Source organism: Maylandia zebra, linkage group LG5 (assembly GCF_041146795.1).
Source record: "Maylandia zebra isolate NMK-2024a linkage group LG5, Mzebra_GT3a, whole genome shotgun sequence".
Lineage (NCBI taxonomy): Eukaryota > Metazoa > Chordata > Actinopteri > Cichliformes > Cichlidae > Maylandia > Maylandia zebra.
In genome coordinates this window covers 33,969,186-33,991,994 of record NC_135171.1, presented here as the reverse complement: position 1 = coordinate 33,991,994, position 22,809 = coordinate 33,969,186, and the positions used below count along the sequence as shown (strand labels likewise).

Here is a 22,809-nt window from a genome sequence, read left to right as displayed (position 1 = left end):
GTGATTTAGTTTTCTCTCAGTTTTTAAGTAAAGACACTGCTTCTCAGGAGACAATTTGAACAGTATTACTCTTTAGGTGAGTATCTAATGAATGGTGTGATTAATTACTTAACCATTTAATTACTTTTACTTCTGTTCTTTTGCGGTTTTGCTTGCGCTGCATTCACAGACGCTAATCACATGCAAAGAATACATAATAGTGCATATAGGGCAAATGTGTGTTCTCCCCAGCTGTTAAAGACTGCATAGTACGCCGAACCATTATCCAGTGTGCATGGACGGAGGAGTAGAAGGGAGCGTATTAGCGAACGGGGAATGGTCACGTGACAATGACAGCATGTGCGATTTGAAAGGAAGGAAAATAGAGACTTGAGCATCAGATGAGGGTCTGAGAGAATCCGTGCACTTCTCTGCGCCGCCTCCTTTCTCTGGCAGCGGAACAGGGACAGCTTTTTAAAACCGCGTCCACACCCGTGCTTTAGTAAGAAATTGCTCGATTCGCTTCTGCAGAATTTCAGCACTGACCGACCTTTTCCACCTCAGAAGTGAGGAAGCGCGTAAAGACGGCCGCCTTATAATTCTCTGTGAAGGTAAGAGAGCGGCTACAACTTTTCGGAGCAGCACAATTGATTCTTGTTGCATTGGCTGATCGATTGTTTGTGTTCTCGCGTTGTTCTGCGCCATCGACACCCGATTAAAAGTCTAGTTTAGACTATTTTTTTTAAAAATTTATTTGTTTTGTGTTGTAGTCATTTAAATGCGTGCAGAGTACTGTATGCGCACCTGATACACATGAAACTGCATCAACAGTGCTGCAAATCGCAGCTTATGCTTATTGATCGCTCGACTTTAGACACTAGTGTTAGTTTCTGTCAGTTCGTGCAGGCTTAATTAAACATTTGATGTGCAATCAATTCAGGCTTCGGCAGTAAATTGAAAATCTCCATTTCCAAGCAGCTTGATTAAACATGGGAATTTGCATGGGAATGCAATTGATTTTAATGCTCTAAAGCTTTTGCTTACTAGCCTACTGAACGCCCCAACTTTATGTTCTTTTACATTTTTATAGTAATTTTCAGCACGAGAAAAGAAAGCTTGGAAATGATCGATATATTTTTCCATATTTTTATTTTTGTTTTTGTTTAGATAATTATCACTGCTGGTGGTTTGATTATGGAACAGTCTGCTGGTTACAGAAACGGTGATTCTGTTTAGAAAGTATTTGAAGAACCTTACTGAATTTTTAGGGAAACTGCACAGTTCTGTCATCATACTGGGCATCTGAACAAGGGATTAACCAGCTGCTAAAAGGCTGTTGGAGTGCTGGGGAGCTTCTGTGGTGAAGTAATGTGATGGAAATCGGTTATTTCATTTAGATATTTGACTGCACTGGCACATAAAAACATAACAACCAATACTTTCTCACCTCAGGACTCCACTTCATATTTTCATCTGTCAACAGCATTAGGCTAGAAATTTAGTAGGTTTCTAGTAGCAGCTTGTGCAAGCTGACAGCATGAAGGAGAATTGATTCCGTTGGTTCAGCATTACTGGAACTACTTCCACAGTCCATCTGGCCGATATGGGTCTGCGTCTTAACAATGACCTGCCTGTGATGGAACCTCAGTATTGGGTATCCTGGATGCCCAGCTGGCCACTATCATATATTCATACCTAACCTGATTGCATTCTGAATGTAAACTCACGTAATGATTTTAAGGAGCAAATAACTGATGTTGATTTTTATAGATTATGTAATAGAGAAAGCTCATTAAATGGGTGTTTTTTGCTTAACTTTTGCTTTGTTTTACTCAGTTAATGCTCTATGAAGTTCTTTGTCCTTCATTCAAAGAGGTGAAAAGCATAAAAAAACTGGATTATTCTGTCCAGAAATGAAGAATAGCTGTGGGGGTATTGTGCATGTTCTTTTTTTGTCAGAGCAGGGCTATAAATGAGGAAGTTTGGTGCATTTTTCCATCTTAAACTGCATTTCCATTAATTGTGTTTTGACATAATAATGTAAATCATCTTATGTCCTATTCTATTAAAGTTTTCACTTTTAATGTTCCAAAAAAGGGAACAAATACATAGTCCTTTATTTTAAAATGTTAATAACCTATGTGCAGAACTTCTAACTTTCCTTCCGTTACACCCCAGCTTTAATTCAGTTTGATAATCAGTTAATATGTAGATAGGAAATAAAAAAAGCAGTAAACACAATTAGCAGTACAGCTTGGGCTGTACTGAAATTGTTGCATTTATAGCTGAGCCTTTGCTTTCGCCACTTCCAGACACCTTTCTGATATGCAAATAGTAAAATGCATTGTCCAAAATGTTTCTATATTAGGATATATGCTAAACTAACTTACATGTTCATAGCTATTAAACAATGTGGTTTGTTTGTTTGTTGTAGAATAGATTTTCACCCCTGTGATGTATCATAAATGTTTAATAAGTCCTCAAACCACTGTGAATTAAAAGGTTTGCTGCTGCTTGGTTGATGTTGGGAGTTGTGTTTTATTATAGAAACACATTTAAAATAATCTTATACCCAGATGGTGAAGCTGAAAGTAAATACAAGTAATGATGACAGGTGCAATGAACCATCTTTGCACTGAGTGATGCAATCAGCAGAGTGGATTGATTAGTGTTGGAAACCCTTGGAGAATCAAAGCCACTTTTCCCTTAGTCAGATGACAATTTCCACAAGTGGTTGAGGTTTAAAGATGATCTTTTTTGGATGTGAGGGTTAGTCTGAGGCTTGTGTTAGACAACATTCACATAAAAATAATGATAATAATCAATCTTCTAATAATTAGAGCACCTCAGATATATCTGGAATATTTCTACCCCCCTTCACTCTTTTGGCCTAAACGTATTGATTAAAAACTATACATAATCTGTGCAGGCAGACTTGAAACACTTAATTTTAGTCCTTTTTCATTGGCATTTACTGGGTAAACAAAACCAAAAGTTGTACAATTTCAAAGCGAGGCGTTTTTTCTTTTGTGAAAAACAAAAGTCTTTATCAGACATAATTCTGCCTTCCTTTTCTTTAGTCTCTCTTTTGTTCTTCCACTTCAATGTTGCACTGAAAACCCCCTCTATTGACATGGTTTTTACTTAAGTGGCTCTGATAGTGTTTTCAATAATTCTGAAAAGCTTTTACTCGGCAGGCATTTCCCTGCTATTATCGTCAAACCTTTACCATGTTGTTCAGATACGTTCACTTGCAGTTTTAAATACGGAGATATGTCTACACATTTAAACTGCAAGCAGACTGAATTGCAACCCAGGAAAATTACTTTTACACGACTTTATCTTATTTAAATATTCTTTGAATGACCCAGAACTCCATGCACTTGCTTACACTGCAATTAAGCAAGATGCCATTTATTTCAATAAAGACCATTACTAATATTTCAGGATTAAGCAAATTCAGAAAGATATTACAGTACATATTAACAGTAAACAGTACATATATGCTAAAGGCTCTGCTGCTGTGTATATTGTTCTATTAAAGTAGAAAACCTGCAGAGCTATTGGACTAACAACACACCATTCTCTGACAGTGGCAGTGCTCTGTTGTTTAAAAATCACACAGACCAGCAGGTTAAGGATGCAGTTAATAAAGATCCAATTTTAAGACTCTGCGAGACCATGACTGACGCACTGCTGGTCTGATTTTAATGAATAGGGTGGGAAGGGTGCTGGGTGTTATAGACCGGCTGGAGGGGTTCCTGCATTATTCACAAGCGATCCCAAATGCAAGACGTGCCAGAGTGTGGAAGCTATATAATCACACTCGAATCACCTAATCCAAAGCACCAATGCACAAACAAAATCTTCAGTCTCAGTGACTTTAAGTATTTATTTTGTTTCCTGCCACCCCTCTAAAAACAGATGTCTGTTCCTGTGTTGCTCACTGCCTGATGAAGCTTCACCATTTGGCTGACTGTTTCTATATGCTCATCCAAAATAAATACCTTCTAGCAACAGCCTAATTGTAAGGTGTTTAGGGAACATTGGTAAATTGTAGCATCTATCGGCAGCCTGCGTGTGAGGCACTTAGCATAAATATATAAATTACAGCTACAGAAAATAAACTGGGTTACATTCTCCTTCTCTACACAGTGGAGTGCACATTGGTTACATTCCAGGATGCCTAAAAACACATTAAATTTTCAACCTGTTGGAAAGGCAGGAGTGAGATTTGGGCTAAAGAACAAAAAGAATCGCTTGCAGGTATGGCTTAGTTCCCTTCCCCTTATAACATAGAGCTAAGAATTAGATCAAAATCAAAGCTTTCGAGAGACACCGCTTTATATTTTTCCCATATTTGTGAGAAACCTGAATAAATTTTAATGGTGAAAGCATTTCTGATGACGATGAAGACAAGTCTTTGTCTGTCTTTGTGACTGTTCAATGATTTCTGTGACATGAGAAAAATAGGTTAAAACTAGAGACACTTTATTTTTTTATATTACATCTCAAAAATGAGACGGAATGAAAGAGATAAAGCGTTAGTTAATTTTTTTGTTTGTTTGATGCATTCAAAGTGCTGAGTGTTGTTCCTTGAAAATATATGTAGTTTGTCACATGTATCGGGGGCATTAAACACATTATCATGTTAGACACAGCCTGTCAGATGCTGTAACTGTCTTTGAACAAGAGTCTGTTTTTATGACCAAGAAATGACCTACCTCCAATCACACATCCAGACACACGCTTGCGCACACATGCTCATGTGCATTTCTGCAGATACACAAGTGTCAATTTGAATCTCAGGTTGATTCATGCTACACTGAATCAGATGAATCTCACAGTTTCCCTCATTCTGTCGGCTGACACTGATTTCCTCAGAGGATCGGAAGATGAAAGGAAAATTTAAGTATGTAAAGCCTATAAACCATAGATGAAAGACAAGTGGAATGGGAGGGGGGAAAGAATTATGGCTCGGAGGTAAAGTCGCAGTACTATGAATTGTAAATGTGTCAAGTGACATTACATGACATGGTAAGTACAAGCATGGCGTGCTTAGTTTGTTTTTGCATTTCGGTAAGACCATCATCTCTGCATCCATTTTTGCAGGAAGATGAACATATAGTGAACAATAGCAAGACAAAATGCCGTTGAAGTTATCCCACTGATCCCTGGAACAAGCTCCCGCTGTACTGAAGAGGCACAGACGGTGGAATCTTGACTGAGAACACAGTACTAAAAGCTTGCTAGTCTATGCCACTTTTTTTTTTTTTTTTTGTTGCAAGGTAAAGCAAAATCAACAATTTATATATGAAAAATCCATTTCATGTCTCTTCAAAGACACAAGCTACATAAGGGAGCAAAAAGCTAACATCAGGCTACCCTTTGAGCTAGATTTAATCCTAGATTAAGGGCTGTTGTGGAACTGTGGTTTATGCCCGTATCACAGCTGTGCTCATATTTACTATAATGACTTTATCACACATTAGGTTGTGCTATTTTATCAACAGCATTAATTAGATAAAAGCTTTAAGCACCAGCAATAATATAGCTAGTTTGTCTCATTTATTTGCCAGTACAAAACTGGACTATGACTGTATTGTTACTAAGCAAACATTTTCTTGAACACTAGCTTGTTGGATACTTTATGTATGATGTGAAATGTATAAAAGATGGAGGTAACTCCTGAATTTGAAAAATTGAAGCAAATGCTTTAAACTTGCATTCTTTAATGGCCAGCAGGGGGTGACTCTGATTGTACAAAAAAAAAAACTTGGTATTGGATAAAATGTTATGACCCTCATCCCTCTCATTGTGTGACCTCAGTAAGGACTCGGTCACACTAGTGTGATCAGGAAAATCCTTAACTGGCAAGTAATTGCTGTCTCTCTAGGGCTGATGGCAAAAGTTGTGATCACTTAGAGGTTGAGCGTGCAGAATCCTCAAACTCAGGCTACCTCCAAAAAAGGTCACCCAATCTGACTGCAACTACTCTCAGACTGGTGAAGGTTAGACGAAGAATTAAATGCAGACAGATTGCTAACATGCTGCAATCAGTCAGTCAGTCTATGCCAATGACCACAACTCATCTGGTCCATCATGTGGTAAAAACTAGTTTTGGCTGTTCCTTTGTCACAAGGGGATTGCCGCAGTGGGTAGGTCCTCATGTATGATTCGGCAGATTTCCACACAACCCCCCAGGGGATTTGTGTCCCCAGCTAGTTTTAACCAGTTCGAACCACCATCCTTGCAGTTGTTAAGTAAATGTGTAAACTGGTACCCTGCAGAAATACCTGCTATATCAGATAAGAAAACACAAAGCCAAGTTCCTGAGGTTTCTAACTAGCAATTTACAGCAAATTGTGTTAAACTGAATGCAGAAAAGCATGTCTTATTTTGCACCTGGTATGTGTGTGAGTTTGCTGCTAGGAGTTTTTTACTTGCTTGATTTGAGGGGGGGGGGGTGTTATCCGAAGAGGTGCATAATTGGCACCCGTGGATGGCTCAAAGCTGTGAGCTCTGTGCCAACACTTTTGCCCTGAGTAAACAGTGTACTGTCACTCTTTGTACTGTCACTGTTTACTGAATATTTAGAGCCCTACAAATCTACTCTGCAATAACACTGGTGTTTTTTGAAACGGAGCAGGACTGAGCTGAACTTATCGGAGCACTGAAATGAAAGAGGGAGCAGGGGAATCCTGATGCAAGGTGCATCTTAGGCTACGTTCACACTGCAGGCGAAAGCGCATCAAATCCGACTTTTTTGACCCTATGCGACCCATATCTGATCATGGTATGACAGTGTGAACGGCATAAATCTGATATTTTCAAATACGATCTGGGTCATTTTCGTATGTGGTACTGAATCCGATACATATCTGATGTTTTAGAAAGCGACTGCTGATAGACTGGTCATGTTGCATTAAATCCGTCTTTTACGTCTCTGACACAAGACAGACGGCAATTATCAGCGCCGGAGAAGACATCGAGAACGCTTTCGGGCCATCCAGTGTAGATGTCAGTGAAACTGTTGGGAAGACAACATTGGAGAAACGTGAACATTTTATTTGTCCTGTATAATCTGCAGATTCTGACAGAAATCTGCAACTATCCTTTGAAGCACCGCTCCTCTCTAAAACAGCAATAAGGACAATTATTAGGCCATATGTAAATAACAAAATAACTTTATAACTTAAAGCAAATTGGGAAACGTAAAGTCCGAAACAAGTCTTTATATTAAGGCCATCAGTCAAACAATACTGTTTGGTCTGGGTCTAAACAGAGCGCGTTGTGTGACGTCTTCTTTTGCGCATGTGGGCCGCTTTGAGGGTTCACATTAGAGCGCGTTTGCTGTCACATTTTATTTGTAGTGTGAACAAGCAGACAAAAAAATCGGATTTGATCAAAAAATCTGAATTGAGCATTAAGACCTGCAGTGTGAACGTAGCCTTATTTTCCAGTGTTTCACACTTTTAGTCTCATTTCTACACCCCCTTCCCTCTTTTCTCAGCAGTGTGCAAACACAGAACAACATTCATGTTTCTACCTTTGTTTTATAAGATGTTAGCATTACTTGAATTCATACGCTTAGTGTTCCCAGTCTCATGCTTTCCCCTTTAGACACATGCAGTCAAATGCTACAATACAAATGATTTAGAATTACCAGAATTAAAATATGCAAAAATGACTCTGCTCTGTAATGTATTTTCAGCATCATGGACTGCAAGTTGTAACTGTTGATGATGCAGTGAATGACAATCAGGTCAAGATCTTTTCACTCACGAGGCTGGCTGCTCTCGCTCTCTCTGTCTCTCCTCTCTATTGGCCCATCACAGCAAAACCAACAAACTGTGTGCATAACATTTCTGCAAAGATTTTTTTTATTGCAAGAGCTTCAAACTTCACAAAGTGGGACAGCAGCCCTGGTGCATAACTCCAATTCAGTTTCACACGATTCATTAACACACAGATGGCTTTGGATCTGACATTATCTGTTAATACTGCTTTGTCTTCGTCTACACATCGTACACGTCATCTGTTACACACACAAGGGCGATCGTGGCTCAAGAGTTGGCAGTTCGTCTTGTAATCGGAAGGTTGCCGGTTTGAGCCCCGGCTTGGACAGTTTCGGTCGTTGTGTCCTTGGGCAAGACACTTCACCTGCCACCTACTGGTGATGGTCAGAGGGGTCGATGGCGTGATATGGCAGCCTCGCTTCTGTCAGTCTGCCCCAGGGCAGCTGTGGCTACAACTGTAGCTTGCCTCCACCAGTGTGTGAGAGTGAATGAATAGTGGAATTGTAAAAGCGCTTTGAGGGTTTCGAAAAGCGCTATATAAATGCAATCCATTATTATTATTATTATTACAGACTTCAGGTTTATACAGTAGAATAGTTTGTAACAAAGTAACTCTCCGGATGAATCCTGTGCTCCACCCAAGTCTCAGTTCTCATGAGTATTTTAGATCACTTTAGATCTGACCCAGTCTGTGGTTGAGAAAGTCGCAACCATTGCAGATTCTGCGAGTCCACTCTTGGCTGGCAACAGACGACAACGGATTTGTGATTTATCACAATTAATCGCGGTATTATCGCAAACATATTGAATGTAACTGCCAACTTGACCCATTTAAACTAAAAAGTTATACAAAGTTGACTCTGTATTGTTGCTCTTTTATCCCTATTTTATGGCTGTTTTGTTGGTTTGAAGATGGCACCTGATTGGTTAGTGGTCTCAGACCTGAAACCACTGGAAAAGGGATGGATGTTGCAAGTTGATAACACCTGGTCATCAGTTCATTTTCCTTAGTGTAAATGTAACCTAAACAATTTCACGATTCCTTTTGGTGCTCAATCTCTAGTTTTTAATATTATTAACTAAAACATGAAACTCATTAATAATCACAAGTTAGTTATTTACACTGTCTGTGGTGTATGTCTACACATTGCTGCCCAACTGCTTTCTATCATGTTGACTGACATTTTCTCCTCTTCGTCTGCAGAAATTTCTTTTAGTGGGCTTACAGACGAGAAAGACAAATAAGCTTTGGAATACAATTAATTTTCTTATATTCTGCAAATAACCCATTAAAATAATAATCAGAATTCCCAGCAAAAAAACCATCTCACTAATGTCCACTCACTGCCTTGAACTTCCTTGCCTCGAGTGCTGCGTCACAGTTTCTGAACACCAGTAGCTCTCAGGTTCTGTTAGTTGTAAGCCTTGTGTGTCCCTACCTCTTTCTGTATCCCGAGTAACATCTGTGGCTCTGGGCTTTACTTCCATGGGAGCAGTAACTGTCATAGCATTTAGTCTGCTGGGCTGCAAGAGGACTTTTGCACCAGGTGTAAATTTGTTGTTTCTTAAACACAGTGCCCCTAGTTTGTCATAATTCATTTAATGAAAAAGCTTTATTCTTGTGACGTTTCAGGATGAATGAGTCAAGTTTAAGATGCTCATCCCTCTCCTGTATCCAAAGTACAGTACATCTGAATATCAAATACTATTGCAGTGAACCGTTTAGATTTCACCTAGACTAGTTGTTGGGAAATATTTCAAGGTGGTATATTTGCTTTATTCAGCCTTTCTAACCTCTTTGAAAACATTAGAAGATTAGAATTCCAGGTTGTGAGCAAAATTCCTTGAATCTCCAACAAGTAATAACAACTCAATGACCAAACTTAAAGCCCAAAGCAGCAGTTGCTGCTTTTCCAATTGGATATATAAAACTGCCTCAAGACTGTATTTGGCTTGGTCTTCCTAATGGAACAAAATTTCAGTCTTACCCACTCCTGAAACCAATTCACAGAACAAAGGTTATTTTCCATACAGTATAACACTCATTTTTTAAAGTATGTATATCACATAATGTGGTTGGGTGTAGTTTTTCACGTTTGTCTCAACTCGCTAATTACCACCTTAGCAGTAATAACACGTGAAAGCGTGTGACACAAACTGACAATGGAAAAGATTCACCTTCAAAGTAAAAGAAACATATTGGCTGCGGCACTGCGCTGAAACTTTGAAGGGAAAACTTCTCTATTGTTGCTTCGTGTCACACTTCTCACAGTTTCACTACTTTTTGTTGACAAGTTCATCCCATCCATTCAATTGCAGCAGTATGCTGGCAACCAAATCAATCACAAAGACAGAATATATGCTTTTCCCTAGCAACAGGTGGTTGCCAGATGGCCACTGACCAGTCTCTAAGCCTCTGTGATTGGAGTGTTATTCACTTGATGGCACATTGTCACGCATCCAAAATAGTAGACACATTATTGTAACATGGTTATTGGTCTGTGTAAATGTGTCAATATAATGTTTGCTACATACTTTGAAGCACCTTGAGGAGATTGCGATTGTGATTTGGCACTAGATAAATGAAACTGAATTGAATTGAACTGGACCCCCCTAGGAAACCCTTGTTACATTTAAGACTCTACTTGCATACTCGCTTTGTGCCATCATTTTTTGGATAATCAAGTGCTATAGATGATATCTCGTTCCACAACATTAGAATAAAAATACAAATCTGTTCACATTTCTCAAGCTGGTAGAAGAGTGACAGGAGCTCTATGTAAGTGCAAGAAGTCTTGTTTGATGTCTGTAGTGTGCAACTTCTCTGCCCTACTTTTTGGTGTGTAATGTGCCTTTGTTTAGAGCAGCATGTAGTGGATAACATTTATAGCACCTGAAATTAGCTGATTCACTGTATAGGAGACTATATGCTGAACTAGTGGAAAACCCAAATATATAACCTTTGTGTAGACTGCAGGATTTTTAGCTGAGTAGAAAGGTGAGTGGAAAGAGGAACAGTGTCAGGTGACACTACTGGTTGGGAAAGCAGGTAGATGAGAGCAACACTTTCTGAAACTGCAGAGTTACAAAACAAAATGACTGAAGCTGTGACTGAGCTGTAAGGGCACTCAGAGAATGCGTCCTCTGCTAATCACGTATTTTTAAACGAGGTGATTCTGTTCCACTCCAAAATTTACTGGGTGTTTTTAAAATTTTCCTCATAAGCAGAATAGTTTCATGCCAGTATGAATCAAGGCAAATGAAGAGAATATCTAAAGCTGAGAGAGCCTCTAAAAAATGCCCTCTATTCTCCATAATTACAGACACCTACATGTAATTGACCTTAATGAGGTGTCTGAGTGTGACGCTGGTATATTAGCTATCTGTGGAGCTCTGTCAAAGACTCAAGTTCAGTGTCATCACAAACCACAGACAGCCGCTTCTCTAAAGCTAATAACTTGATTTGCTCTCATTTTCACGTGGAAGTCTGATATAGTAACATTTGTATAGTTATTTTTCACATAGTTAACTTATGCCATTGTTGATAAAACCTTAATGCTTAGCAGTACAGTCCATATTTACCTGGTCAAGAAACTCCTTGTACTCTTTTGATTCTAGAACTGTAAAATATAGTTTTTGTGGGATGTTATAATAGGAATCTTGTTTAGTATTCCTTATTGCTATCACAGATCCCATTTCATGTTGCTGCTTTATAACCAGCTAGAAGTGCTGTAGCACTCTGATCATTCACCTCTTGTCTGCACATGTAATGGATACCAACCAGTCAACTTTGCACTTCCTCAAAGACCAGTCTGAGATAAGCATCTGGGAGGGCTCGCTTTTCCTTCAGCCACTGATTTGTTCTTTGATTGCCTTTGCCGCTGTTCTTCCAATAGCATCCAGGTGTCAGCCGCACCCCTGCAGAGGCTGATGATGTTATCAAAACGTCCTCCACTTACACTTTTGTCATTATAGAATATGTTATCACACTTTCACATTTTTCTGCAAGCACAACAAAACCCTGTGGTTTTACATTCTCTGCTGGAAAATTACTGAGAATGAGTTTCATCCTGAATTACAGGCAGCCAAGTCATCCCCCTCTCTGTCCTCCTGAGAAGCATCAGCCCTGATGCACTGAGAGAGAGCCAGATTTTAAATGATGTCAGATGGTGTGTTTAGAGCTTTAGAGGAGCAGTGCTAGGCACCAGCGGAATAGGAGCAGCAGCAATTCATTAATAAAATAGCCAAGAAGTGGAGTCCATTTAACCTGCTGAGGTCATCTATATGCACATCTCATCCGATAGAAAATGTGTTTTATGCTTTCATATTTCCCATTAATGTAGCTTTAGTTACTTTATGGGATATGATAACTTTACAGGAAAAGCAAACAGAATTTAGCTGCCTGGAACCCCCGTTTAAATAACTGCAATTTGCTTTGTGCCATGATCGACCTGAGTATTAATCCATGTGTGCTGGTTTTCTCAAACATGTTAATGATGCTCATGCTCTGGAAGCCCAGCGGCTTGAAAAGTGAGAACAGCTGAACGTCATCTAGTTTTAAAAGCTGGCACTCTGGTGTTCCTGCGCTCACCATTGTGATATGGCAACTGAGGAGGAAATTTTTGCTGCCAAGAGCGGCACCTTTTCGATGCCAGGAAAATAAATGATCAAAAAAATTTATTAATTTTCAACTTTGGCAACCATTTCCTGGTATTGGTGTTTCACCTTCCTGGGAAGAAAAGACTAGCTGGGCCATAAAGTCAGCATATTTTTGAGTAGAAGCTATTATAATGACCCGCACATGTACACACATCAACTGGTGGATTAGGACAGCTGTCATGTGATCATGTCAAGTGTAGATGGAGAATATTGGAAATATTGGAGTTATTGTTCCAACTTAAATATTTGTCTTTATTTAAAATATAATTGTTTCTTGTCTGTACATTTTTAATACCTGCAGATTGAATAAAGGCTTGTCAAGAGGCAATATTAAATGAAGAGCAGAGGATACCAGCAAACATGCACTAGAGACTCTCCACTGAGCTGACGATATTGCACATAATTATACAAATTATACAGTACTTGTCTGAAAATTTCTCTTTATGATATTTTTAACTGTTGTCTTTGCATAAATGGAACCCACATGCATGACTGGACCGGCTACCAAAACATAAGACTGAGAATCTTGAACTAGAGCACAAACAGAGGGACTTTATTCTCTGAAGTTTGCTGCTGCACAATATTTATCTTCAAACTGTCATTTTGGTCTCTATATTTTGGAACTATAAAACAACACAAGCATTTGCAGACTGGGGTTTGTGCTGCGGTGGAGGATGACACATTCCTTGTCATCTATATTTGTGAAAACTGCAAAAATGCAGTCTCGGCTGGAGTTGTTTCAGAAATAACCTGGGATTTTTTTAAAATTAATTACTTCATTTTTTATTTTTTTTAATACCATAAAAACCTATTATTATTATTATTATTATTATTATTATTATTATTATTATTATTATTATTATTATTAGTAGTAGTAGTAGTAGTAGTAGGAGTAATAGTAATATCAATAGCATTTTTGCAACTTTGATTACATCAAATGATGATTGTCTCAATACACTTAAACAATCTGAAGTCAGTTTCTTCATGACAGCAACAAGGCAAGGCAAGGCAAGGCAAGTTTATTTGTATAGCACAATTCAACAACAAGGTGATTCAAAGTGCTTTACAGAGACATTAGAAACAAGAACAAATAAAAAGCATGATTTAAAATTGAATAAAACAAGCAAATAAACTAACTAACTAATTAACAAACAAACAAACAACAGTATATAAAATCAAAACAGATAAAATCAGAACAGTAGATAAAATCAGTAGTTAAATGTAAGTTTTGAAATTTAAGCTTAAAGTGTGGATTTGGTGCTTTATTCAAATGCAGCTGAGAACAGGTGAGTCTTCAACCTGGATTTAAATAAACTGAGTGTTTCAGCTGATCTGAGGCTTTCTGGGAGTTTGTTCCAGATACAGTGGGGCAAAAAAGTATTTAGTCAGCCACCAATTGTGCAAGTTCCCCCACTTAAAATGATGACAGAGGTCAGTAATTTGCACCAGAGGTACACTTCAACTGTGAGAGACAGAATGTGAAAAAAAAATCCATGAATCCACATGGTAGGATTTGTAAAGAATTTATTCGTAAATCAGGGTGGAAAATAAGTATTTGGTCACCTCAAACAAGGAAAATCTCTGGCTCTCACAGACCTGTAACGTCTTCTGTAAGAAGCTTTTCTGTCCCCCACCCGTTACCTGTATGAATGGCACCTGTTTGAACTCATCATCTGTATAAAAGACACCTGTCCACAGCCTCAAACAGTCAGACTCCAAACTCCGCCATGGCCAAGACCAAAGAGCTTTCGAAGGACACCAGGAAAAGTATTGTAGACCTGCACCAGACTGGGAAGAGTGAATCTACAATAGGCAAGCAGCTTGGTGTGAAAAAAATCAACTGTGGGAGCAATCATCAGAAAATGGAAGACATACAAGACCACTGATAATCTCCCTCGATCTGGGGCTCCACGCAAGATCTCATCCCGTGGGGTCAAAATGATCATGAGAACGGTGAGCAAAGATCCCAGAACCACACGGGGGGGACCTGGTGAATGACCTGCAGAGAGCTGGGACCAAAGTAACAAAGGTCACCATCAGTAACACACTACAACGGCAGGGAATCAAATCCCGCAGTGCCAGACGTGTTCCGCTGCTGAAGCCAGTGCATGTCCAGGCCCGTCTGAAGTTTGCCAGAGAGCACATGGATGATACAGCAGAGGATTGGGAGAATGTCATGTGGTCAGATGAAACCAAAGTAGAACTTTTTGGTATAAACTCAACTCGTCGTGTTTGGAGGAAGAAGAATACTGAGTTGCATCCCAAGAACACCATACCTACTGTGAAGCATGGGGGTGGAAACATCATGCTATGGGGCTGTTTTTCTGCCAAGGGGACAGGACGACTGATCCGTGTTAAGGACAGAATGAATGGGGCCATGTATCGTGAGATTTTGAGCCAAAACCTCCTTCCATCAGTGAGAACTTTGAAGATGAAACGAGGCTGGGTCTTCCAACATGACAATGATCCAAAACACACCGCCCGGGCAACAAAGGAGTGGCTCCGTAAGAAGCATTTGAAAGTCCTGGAGTGGCCTAGCCAGTCTCCAGACCTCAACCCCATAGAAAATCTGTGGCGGGAGTTGAAAGTCCGTGTTGCTCGGCGACAGCCCCAAAACATCACTGCTCTCGAGAAGATCTGCATGGGCCAAAATACCAGCTACTGTGTGTGCAAACCTGGTAAAGACCTATAGTAAACGTTTGACCTCTGTTATTGCCAACAAAGGTTATGTTACAAAGTATTGAGTTGTATTTTTGTTATTGACCAAATACTTATTTTCCACCCTGATTTACGAATAAATTCTTTACAAATCCTACCATGTGGATTCATGGATTTTTTTTTTCACATTCTGTCTCTCACAGTTGAAGTGTACCTCTGGTGCAAATTACTGACCTCTGTCATCATTTTAGGTGGGGGAACTTGCACAATCGGTGGCTGACTAAATACTTTTTTGCCCCACTGTATAAGGAGCATAAAAGCTGAATGCAGCTTCTCCGTGTCTGGTTCTGACTCTGGGAACTGATAAAAGACCGGATCCAGATGACCTGAGGGATCTGGATGGTTCATACTGGGTCAGGAGGTCATTGATGTATTTTGGTCCTAAACCATTCAGAGCTTTATAGGCCAGCATCAGAACTTTAAAGTCTATCCTCTGACGGACAGGCAGCCAGTGTAAGGACCTCAGAGCTGGACTGATGTGGTCCACTTTTTTGGTCTTAGTGAGGACTCGAGCAGCAGCGTTCTGAATGAGCTGTAGTTGTCTGACTGATTTTTTTAGGTAGACCTGTAAAGATGCTGTTACAGTAATCAAGCCTACTAAAGATGAATGCATGGACTAGTTTTTCCAGGTCCTGTTGAGACATCAGATCTTTTATCCTTGATATATTCTTGAGGTGATAGTAAGCTGACTTTGTTATTGTCTTAATGTGTTTTTCTAAGTTTAGGTCTGCATCCATCACTACACCCAAATTTCTCGCCTGGTTTGTGGTTTTTAGATGTATAGATTGAAGTTCTCTGGTGACCTGTAATCGTTTTTCTTTGGCGCCAAAGACTATTACCTCAGTTTTGTTTTTGTTTAGCTGGAGAAAATTGTGGCACAACCAGTCATTGATTTCCTCAATGCATTTACCAAGAGCCTGTACAGGGCCTCGGTCTCCTGGTGACATTGTGATATATATTTGTGTGTCATCTGCATAGCTGTGATAGTTTATTTTGTTGTTGTTTATAATCTGTGCCAGTGGGAGCATGTAGATGTTAAACAGAAGGGGTCCCAAGATGGAACCTTGGGGAACTCCACATGTGATACTTGTCTGCTCAGATGTGAAGTTACCTATTGATACAAAGTATTTCCTGTTTTCTACGTATGTTTTGAACCAGTTTAGTACAGTTCCTGAAAGACCTGTCCAGTTCTCCAGTCGTTTGAGTAATATGTTGTGGTCAACTGTATCAAATGCTGCACTGAGATCCAGTAAAACTAGGACTGACATTTTTCCACTGTCTGTATTCAGACATGTCATTAAACACTTTGGTCAGAGCGGTTTCAGTGCTGTGGTTCTGTCTAAAACCTGACTGGAAGGCATCGTAGAAATTATTCTGTTTTAAGAAGTAACTGAGCTGTTGAGAAACTGCTTTTTCAATGATCTTACTTAAAAACGGGAGATTTGAGATCGGCCTGTAGTTGTTCATTTGTGTCTTGTCAAGATTGTCCTTTTTCAGTATAGGTTTGATTACAGCAGTTTTTAGTGATTCTGGAAACACACCTGATAATAAAGAAAAGTTGACGATCTGTAACAGGTCTGACTCTAAAGTCTTTGAGACCTTTTTGAAAAAACTTGTTGGCAGGACATCTAAACAGCAGGAGGAGGAGTTCAGTTGACCTAAGATGTCCTCCAGGTCTTTGCTGTTAATAGGTTGAAACTGTTTCATGGTGTTTAAACAGTTTTTTGGTGGACACAGTACATATCCTGGATCTGCTGTTGATGTACCAATTGCTTGTCTAATTTTTTGGATTTTTTCAGTGAAGAATTTGGCAAAGTCATTGCAGGCCATGGTCGAATGAAGTTCAGCTGCCACTGACACAGGAGGGTTTGTTAGCCTGTCAACTGTAGAAAATAAGACCCGAGCATTATGGCTGTTTTTAGTGATGATGTCAGAGAAGTAGGACCTCCTTGCATTCCTCAGTTGTAAATTATAATTGTGAACTTTCTCTTTATAAATGTCCCTTTTACAAGGGAAGTAAAAGTAAGTAAAAACACAATTTTAAGATGGTTGTTGTAACCTGAGGGAAATACAAAAAGCTGTCAACAATGGAGTGATATGTTTTGACCTTAAAGTAATTGAGGTGGACATGAAGCGACACTTGGAATTGTGTTTCAGGCTATTATTTGCCAACTCCTAAGAAAAATATCTGGTTTTGAAAGAGCTAAATATTCCACTTTGTTTACCATGTTGTCATCATGACAACAAACAAATGTCATCACATTTTCATTACTTGTTATAGCAGTATTGGTTTTGATGGCATTTCCCCCAGCTAGTTAAACACTTGTCATTGTAGTACCGAGGTGGTATCAAAGCTATACATTGAATATACAGGCCTTTGATGCTCCGGGGTGATGCTGAAGAAGCAAACAATACATGCTTGAGTGACGAAACCCAAATAACAGAAATATGATGGAAATCTTTTAGAGCTGAAGAGAGTCTGGTGGTAATTTTCAACAGCTAGACATTCTTGATTTAACAGTGATTGATCCGCTCCTTTATCCTTAGTTTTTCCATCGATCTGGCAGATTTCTGTTCTTCAATTCTCTGCAGCATACCTCATATGCAAAGAAGAAATGGTTTCTTTTGCTGGGGTTCTGTGGGGGTTGAGAAAGGTTAGCGGTTGACTGTTGAAAGGTCAGGAAGCAGAAACGAGTTTAGTGATAAGAGTCATCGTGCTCTGAGGGGTTGACGGGCATCGTTGGTGGCACGAACCTTCCCATTACTCATACAGCACACAAACCTCGGGTCTGTCACCTCTGGTGTGACGTGACATTCACCTTCAGCTCCACACACACACACACACACACACACACACACACACACACACACACACACACAAAGGGAAAAAAAAATACGTATAACAATATATTATTGCATATATTTATAATGCAGAGAAAACAAATGCAAATATTAACCCTCTTGACTTCATAATACAGCAAATAAAGCCAGTTAAAAAAGCTCTTCAATTAAAAAGTGAACTTCCTGAATAGATCAGTCATAATTTTGCTGCATCAGTTATGCAAGCTATGCCAAATGTGTGTGTTTTTTTTTTTTTTTTTTTTTAAATACACACCAGAAAGTGAAGCAAAAATGAAACAAATCAGCAGACGAAAACTCACTGCAGAGCATCAAAACCACCCCTCACTCTCCAAGCAATGTTTTTCACATACGTTCAGAAATGGACCCCTTGGCTGTAATAAGCAGTTCATACATTTTACATGTGCCAAATGGAACACTTGGAACAAAATCACACAAAGATAAGTAAATAAAAGAAACAAAGAATGAAAGAAAGTCAATTTCAGCTGCCGCCTTACTCACAAGAGGTCACCACAGCACGTAGTGCCACATATTTGATTTGGCCGCCTTTTTTTTTTTTTTTTTATGCTGGAGTTGTGACGTTGTTAGGTGACTGTGTAAACTACTACACTATGGCACCACTAAAGTGTTGACAAAGAAAACTCTAAAGGTGCAGGAAAAGGTAATAAAAGTAGAATTATTTTCTTTTATTCTGAAAGCGCCTTGTAATACATAACAAGTTATAGAAGCAGCACTCCACCTTGCCTTTAACAGGGGATGTTAATGTCAGAAGAAATTAACATTTTTATCAAAAATAATATTATTCTTGTCACGGTTCAGGGAAAAAGAGCAGCGGCACAACATCAAACAGAAAGGGCCACTTCTTTAATGAATAATTGTTTTAAGCGGCCATCTAGTAAAGACAACAAGATGAGCTATGTCAGGGTCTGTCTGATTCAGATTAGTAGGTGATTGATCAATTAGGCTGTACTTTTGCTTTCAGGTGATTAATCTTAACACACCTTTGCTGGGGAAAAGAAAAAGAATGGGTAGAAATAGTTTTATCACTCACCAAAAGGAGAAAAATTGTAACTAAAGACATGGTATTCACCACTCGGACATGTTTTAGCCATCAGAGAGCACAGGTGTGTTTGGTGTCTGTATTTGAACTTCACCGTCCCTTCTTCCACTTTCTTGATGTTTCAAAAAATGTCTAGAAATTGTGTCATTGTGTTCTGGACTGTCATGAAGTCATGTCTTCAAACCTTTGGAGCATTTTGCCTTCTGACTGTTTAGAACCTCCAATGTTGTTTAATATGGCCTGACCGTGCGTTTGTAGTAAGTAGCAAAGCAACAGCAGGTAAGTGGGCAGTGCAGCTGGTCTGCCTGTCTGTGCAGAGATTAGCCATATACACAGCTCTTGAATCAGCTTGTTGGTTGCCAGGTTCTGACTTGTAAGCCTCATCTGATTTTTTATATACAGTTTATGGGAATACTTAGTGTCATAGCCAGACACTGAACTTATTGTGTCCCCCAAAGCAAAGGCAAGCAACAACTAAAATGATGTCATTCTGTTGTAAGAAAAGACTTCAACCCTAATTCTGTGACAAAGTGATTTCAGAGCTGGTGGAAGCTGGGCCAAAGCCTCCATGGTGCAGTGATTAATGAACAGAAGGGAAAGCCAGTGGTATAAATCCAACCCATCTTTTTTTTTGAAACCCCAGCTTGTCAGAAATAATGAAATGACAGAATGGATGCGACATCCAGGCCAGGGCCAGACCAGCGTGGGGATGCAGCATTATGATGACGTAATGAGATACATTTTGGGTTTGGAAAGCCTGGACTTCAGTGAATTGCTTACAAGCCTTCAGGAGACATGAGTCAGAACCCACGACTGTGATGACCTGTTTTCCTTCATCTCAGGCAATCGCTACATACATTTCTAACTTCTCAGTATCTTGTGTTACTATTTCACTTGCACAGAAATGCACAGTTTAGACCATGTTAATCTTGAAACCGTAGGAAAAGACAATGTTTTTGATATGCATGTCATATGCTTTGATATGCATAATCAAACCAATGCATTTAGTGTTAGGAAAAAGTAAAAAGATGAAGCTTGCCTTTTGTGAAAGATTAGGAAAAGCAAACTCAAATGACCAGAAGATTTGTACTTCCAAATCACATAATTAAATTATGCAGGGACACAAGCGTCTCTATCCACAAATAAAGAGCCCACGTGGGAAATCTGGTTTAACAAGACAAGCAGCAAGGTTGCAATTGCTAACAGGATAATAAAGAGTCATATTCACATTCTGTATTCAGCGGGGATATAGTGTGATTTGTTTGTTAATTAGTGTTTGTACATACAGCTTTCTTTTTGTCAGCTACTTACAGAACTCGCAAAGTGGCAGTAGTAAGACTGCATTTGTGTCTCAAGGAACTGTCAGACTTCATGCAGAACCCTGCTTTCTCTCTCACCACACACACACACACACACACACACACACACACACACACACACACACACACACACACACACATCTATGCAGAGACAAGGCTGTTGTGAAATGTCAGCAAGATAAGCAACGCTGGCCTGCTGCTCACTGGAGAGCAAAGAGGGGATGAAAACACAATTGGTTGTCTGCACTGTAGTCTCACGGCAGCAGGTAGACCTTTATCGTGGCCAGGGTATTGTTCAGCCCACAGGCCACATCCAGCCCTCAGGCTATCTTTGATTGGCCTGTTAGGTCAATGGCAAGTCAGTAATGAAACAGCTTCAAACTTTAATAACATTTGGATAAGTTTAAAGCAAGACTGGAGAGTTAACTCTCTTTTCTTGTGCGCTTAATGCAGCAATATTATGCATTGATTGACACAAGTGATTGTAGGTTAGTTACTTGTGAAATATGTGAACTCACACTAAAGACTGAACAAACATGGATTTATGTTTTTTTTACTATATTTTATAGCAGCTATATTCTTAGCGACTAGAGCAGGGCGATATGGCCAAAAATATTTATCACGATATATATTTGAAAATTTGCGATAACGATATAACTGACGATATAATTGATGCGAGACAAAATACAACTCCACAACATTACTAGCGCAAAAAGACAACCTATCATTTATTTTCACTTAAACAAGAAGCTGGTTTTTATGTACATTAAAGCTTTATAAAAATGTAACAGTGCAAATGCAAATTCCTTGCTGAAAGTTTAACCAAAAGGCATTTCCAGTAGAAATGGGCTGACATATCCTGAGCATAACCATGTATAATATCCACTGAAGTTAAAAAGAGGTGCTTTGCAACATTAAACTGCAGTGTGCAGTACGTATTTTTCGGACCATAAGGTGCACGGGATTATAAGGCACATTAAGCGAAACAAAGCAGTCAGATAAATCAAACTTTATTAAACTCATTCTTCTTGCTTCCTCCACTTCTGTACCATTGATTCATTAATGTTGAATTCTCTGGCAGCTGCTCTATTCCCATGTTGTTGCAGTATATTAATGACTAACCTCGTATTGTGGATGGATTATCTCAGTTGTTCTCCTGACTGAAGATTGGTCCTTTTACAGCATCCTGCCATGCGATTGCATTTGTCTCTAACCATGAGGAACCTTAACGTTAACTTTTATAAGTGGAAAAGTGTTAGTGTTTGTCCTCCAGCTTCACTGTTTATGTTATGCTAACATAGCTGTGTCGCTAGCGATCACGTAGCACATAATTATATACCAGCTAGCCCAACTTCAGTAACCCTACAAATGTCACTGCTGTTTAGTTTCCTGTCTTCATTTATGTTGGAAGTGATAGCAGAGCTGTACGTTTGATTTTTTTTCAGAAATCTCTCAGTCAGAACATGCAATATCATGCTTAGGTGTAACTAGCGAGCTAACTTCCGCTAGCTTCCTGCTAGCTTCTAACTCCGTTAAATGTAATACATTTTGTTTTCATGGATGCCTGGAAGTTAAACTTCATAGTTACACCTGGTAAAGCAGCAATGCTGATCGTTTTATTAAAGATGAAAGAATTTAGACAGTTTTTAACTCTTAGTGATGCTGCAGTGTTCGTTTGACCTGAAGTATACGGAGTTTAGGACCCAGATTACTCCCAGATTTAAGGGCATCTTAGTCCGACGGCCGCTTGCATGTTCTGCAAAAAAATGTGCTTTGTCGTGTATCTGACGGACAAACACCAAACCAGTTCCACATCACTGAAGTTGCACCATTTTTACAAACCAATTCTGGTTCATCTGTTTCACTCAACAATCGGCCATGTGCGTATGAAAACAAAGGCACTGCGCATGCGCGTTTTACTCATATTCTATCGCGATATTTCATTTTCCTATCGTAGCCTAACATTATACCGGTATTACCGTGAACGGTATAATATGGCCCAGCCCTATTAGCGACCATAGAGAAGGATATATATATATATTTTTAATATTTATCAAATCAAATTCATCCTGAGCATTATTAAATAAGCTGCATAAGCAGCAAAGCATCTTTACTAAACTTCACACATCTGTAGTTGGAATAGTGCAGCTTGTTTCTGCTGCAATCCAAACACAGGACAGAAACAAGAGATTTTGCAAATTAGAAGTCTTAACTTTAGATGATGAGGGAGATGATTAAGGCTGGGTTGCCTGGGGAATGAGTCTACAGAGTGGGGAGCTGGTAAATAGAGAAAGCAGAGATGGACAGGAAAGTGACAGGGCACAAGAGAGAATGGTTAGGCAGAGTGGTTAAACACTAGACTAGAGACAACTCCTTAAATGGGCTGAGAGTGGCCTGAAGTAGAAAATACAATATG

The 22,809-nt window shown here is 39.3% G+C and overlaps 1 protein-coding gene across 9 annotated transcripts in view; it reads left to right on the top strand.

Annotated features, from left to right (window-relative positions):
* The first annotated feature begins 336 nt into the window (after positions 1–336).
* Positions 337–22,809, top strand: part of rap1gapb (RAP1 GTPase activating protein b) — a 113,322-nt gene continuing 90,849 nt past the window's right edge. For 5 of the 9 annotated variants that reach the window (XM_024802498.2, XM_004547501.6, XM_076884251.1 and 2 more), the window contains exon 1: positions 338–590. The gene's annotated coding sequence lies outside the window, so the exon portion shown is untranslated. Of the gene's footprint in view, positions 591–22,809 lie in introns of all 9 variants that reach the window. The other 4 variants (XM_076884253.1, XM_076884252.1, XM_076884257.1 and 1 more) reach the window with 2 other exon arrangements.